This window comes from Peromyscus eremicus, chromosome 1 (genome assembly GCF_949786415.1).
Source record: "Peromyscus eremicus chromosome 1, PerEre_H2_v1, whole genome shotgun sequence".
Taxonomy (NCBI): Eukaryota; Metazoa; Chordata; class Mammalia; order Rodentia; family Cricetidae; genus Peromyscus; species Peromyscus eremicus.
In genome coordinates this window covers 190406174-190410704 of record NC_081416.1, presented here as the reverse complement: position 1 = coordinate 190410704, position 4531 = coordinate 190406174, and the positions used below count along the sequence as shown (strand labels likewise).

General features: G+C 39.5%; 1 pseudogene; it reads left to right on the top strand.

Moving 5' to 3' along the window:
• Nucleotides 1-3256: 3256 nt before the first annotated feature.
• On the top strand, nucleotides 3257-4225 carry LOC131903820 (vomeronasal type-1 receptor 4-like; annotated as a pseudogene).
• Nucleotides 4226-4531: the final 306 nt, after the last annotated feature.

Sequence of the window (4531 nt, the reverse complement as noted above, 5' to 3'; positions counted from 1 at the left end):
CTTCATCTTAAGAATGGTCTCTGACTCTTTCTGTCACCACACAGTTACATATCTCCACACTGGTGCATACAGCTATATATCTTTACATACATACATCTTTTCACATGGCTACACGTCTTTCTTTTACATACATTTCTCTTCTACATACCTTTTCTATTCAGCTTCATCTTCCTTGCCTCCAGACATTTACAAATCTCCACCCAGCCACAGCTAAAATCTCATTTACATAGCTCTCTCACCACAGAGTGCTTTCCACAGTTCTAGGCATTAGCTCTTCTTTGTAGCAGCAGCTCTTTCACATAGCTCTCTCTCACATTCACTTACACATGTATTTTTTCTAGATTATTCACTTGCTCTTTACTCACTCACTCTTTCACCCCTCACTCCCTCACTTCTCACATGCTCTTTCTTTATCACTCGAGACACACACACACACACACACACACACACACACACACACACACACACACACGCACTTCACTCACATTCTGCAGCAGCTCTCACATAGATCTATCTACACGGCCATCTCTCTCCATACTGCTGCTGCTGCTGTGCTTCTCAACAGCTGAACTCTGGACAATTATAAGTTACATTTTCAGGGTCTTACCAACTCTCAAAACACAGGGTAAGTCACGTAGTTTCTCTTAGGCTAGTAATGGCACTTTGATCCATGCACATAGCTCTAAGTTGGTGAGGGATTCCAGACAGTAAAAAAAAAAAAAAAAACAATTGGCTGAACCTTCAGCAATTAGAGTACATGCAGAAAGAGAGCCACTGCAAGGACTATGTCTTGATGTAGACAGCCTGGCCTTGACTTAGCAATAAACAACAACTGGGAATTAGTCTTTGTGTATTTTCTGTAGGGGCAGCTTAATCTGTTTTGGACTTGTTCTAAGGTCTTTGAAAAATGTGTAAAGGCTGTCTTTGAGACTGAGAATACTATTACTTTCCTGTGTCAGTAAAGAAGAATATTCTGGTAATAATTCTGTTCATCAGAACTATACAGCTTAAACATAAATCATAACCTGACCATCCACAACTATAGTATGCCCAAAGATGTAAAACGCACTACCAATGGGCTGTGGAAGGAACCCCACAGCTGTTCTTATTAGAGAGGCATAGCAATGGCATCCAAGATAGTTATAGATGGAAAACAATTGTTTTCCACAGCCAGTGACCCCATGGCTTTGCCAGGTGGGGCTCCCTATTAGGTAGTTACACATCTGGTGGGTTGACTGGTCAAACACTAGTTGTCATCTGCTGAACATTCCCATGGCTCTCAGCAACAGGACTCATGTAGTAAAGAAAACTGTGGTGTAAAGTGATCTTCTGATCTCCTTAAAGCATTTAATCTTTCAATTATAAAGAGCCTGAATTAGCAGAAGAGAGGAGGGTGAATGTGGTTAATAATCTGTATTGTTTACTGAACCATGATAAAGTACATATTTTGTTGTCCTGAGTCCTCATATGCAAAATGGTAACTGTGAGATGGTGATAGATGTATGACTGAACATAAATGTAGTGATTAGATTACAACATTCACATATCCCAAACCTTCCCACTGTACCCTTGTCATATGCAGTATTTTCTAATTAAGTATTTTAAATTGTAGAAAAGATGAGTGAAATAAAACAAAGAACACATGGAAACACAATGTTACATTAATAATCAGCTATTTAACTAGCATTGTAAGAATCATGAAATATATTCTTGTTGGTGTTGAGTGTGCCTGATGGGTTTTTTTTTTGTTTTATTTTAAAGGTTTATTTCTTATGTATACAGTGTTCTGTCTGCAGGCCAGAAGAGGGCACCAGATCTCATACAGATGTTTGTAAGCCACCATGTGGTTGCTGGGAATTGAACTCAGGACCTCAGGAAGAGCAGCCAGTGCTCATAACCGCTGAGCCATCTCTCCAGCCCGCCTGAAGGTTTTGTACTTGGAAGAAGATAAAGCATTCATTTCTCAGATTACTTGAATTATTTATGAAAATATTCGTTTGTTAATGGAAGGTTGTCTTTTTTTACATAAATTTGGGCAAAACAAAATAAATGGAGAAAATATTTGAATCTCTTGTACAAATACACCTTGTTTTGGGTCCCTTGTGTTATTTTCTCTGTAAATGTTTATAAGAATAGTTAAGGAAATGCTGTCTATCTGATGTCAGCTGTTAGAGGTGTGTCTTGTGGTCAGTTTTCAAAATATCGAAATCAAGTGGAATAAGTCACCCATCAGAATTTGAAAGTGATGAGTCTGGATATAGAATAGGGTGATGTTGAAGACTTTTCAACATCTTGAATCTCATCTGTGTCCTGAAAGTGATCATAAGCAAACAGTCTAAGAAAATCCACATTTTAACTATTCCCAGTTCAGACAATTAAGTTCCATTTTCCACACAACTATGTTGCATGTACATCTTGTATATTAGAATTTTCTCCATTCTTACATTAATAGCCAATGTTTTCATATTCTGAAGTTATGCATTAGAATTTAAGTGTGTGATCTAAGACTGAAGATAGATTACTTCTATTACACACAATATTTTTAAATGTACCCTTATTTATTGTCTGAACTATATGACATAGTTGTTAATAGGTCTGTAGCACATTACTCCTATGTTTCTCACATAGAGCCAGAAGAGTCTGTCTGAAATCATACAAATATAGGGGCAATGTATCAAACAAAGTTGGACATAATTCACTATCGGGCAAGTTATTGCCACATTTATGGTGTCTGTTAGTTGCTGGAAACAATTACACATAATTTATATTGACCTGAAAATAGAACTTTACATTCATGTAAACACATGATGCAAAAAAGAGGTCAAAGCAGCAGCACTGTAGGGTGAGCAGCTATGTGAAATCACAAAGGAAACCCTGCACTGCTGTGTTTGAAGAAGCCACCTGAGCAGCAGTCAGGGAACTGCACTGTATCTTTCCATGTTTTCTCTATTGCCATTCAGCCAGGTTCAAGTCCTTGTTGTTCCTACAATCAGAGCATGAATTTAGAAATCCATAACCCCTCTCTGCCTAAGTCATTTTCTCTGTGCTTGGTAAAGTCACTTTTATGCTCTGGTCACAGACTGAAGAGTGCAAGAATTATCAAATCTCCTGTCTCTTAGGCAGCTCTGTGTGAAAGGAGCATTCTTTAACACCGAAATAAACATGTTCAAACTTTCCCAATGTTACAAATAATCATTGTTTCTAGTGGAGATTTTGTGGATAGAGAATGTGGAATTTTGTTGGGACAGAAATTCAGCCCATGCCTCATGTTCCCCTGCATGATCCTCAGGTTCAGAAATCAGGAAATGATAGGATGACTGGCAGGAATCTGGTTCTAAGAATGATCTTCTTGTCACGGACTACATTTGGACTTCTGGGCAACTCTTCTGTCTTCTATAATTACTTACTACTTTACTTCCCAAGGTACAAGCTGAACTCCACAGATTGGATTCTGAACTATTTGATTGCAGCCAATTTCTTAACTCTGCTGTGTAAAGGAGTGTCCCAGACCATGGCAGCTTTTGGGCTGAAAGTTTTCATAACTGATTTTGGATCCAAGCTCCTTTTCTACCTTCACAACGTAGGCAGGGGTACATGTATTTGCAGCAGCAGCTTCATGTGTGTCTTCCAGGTCATCACCATCAGCCACAGGGACTCCAGGTGGGCAGAGTTTAAAAACAAAATATTTAAACACATTGGCGTCTTCCCATGCTTTTGTGGCATTCTGAACATCCTCACAAATATTTATAATCTCCTCTACTTGACTTGAAAATTGGGAGATAGAAACATGAAAAGTATATAAGACTTTGGCTACTGCTCTGTTTGTCTTGACAAGACTGGCCAAATCCTGCATGCTGTGTTCCTGCCTCTCCCTGATGCTGTTTGTGTGGGCCTCATGGTCTGGGCCAGCATATCAACTGTTCTTACCTTGTACAGGCTCAAGCAGAGGATGCAACACATGCCCAGGACCCAAACTTCCCCAAGATCTTCCACTGAGTCCAGGGCCATCAAAACTATCCTTCTTCAGGTGAGTACAATTATTTTCTTTTATATAATCACCTGCCTCTTTCAATTGCTCCTGGTCTTCTTGCATAATCCTAGCTGGTTCCTAGTATACACATCCATAGTCATCTCTGAGTGTTTCCCAACTGTGAGTCCCTTTCTTCTCATGACTCACTATTCTATGGCATCCAGCCACAGTGCTCCCTGGATGAGAAATTTATAAGACTCTGACATGATTAAAAGCATAAACTGAGGGGCTGAAGAGATGGCTCAGAGGTTAAGAACACTGGCTGCTCTTCCAGAGATCCTGAGTTCAATTCCCAGCCACCACATGGTGGCTCACAACCATCTGCAATGAGATCTGGTGCCCTCTTCTGGCCTGTGGGCACACATGCATGCAGAACACTGTATACGCCATAAATAAATAAATCTTTTTTAAAAAAGCATGAACTGAATGCCTCTGCATGGCTCTTGAATAATCTCTTATAACTCAGAATGTTATGCACATTGTGTACAGTCATCATACAAG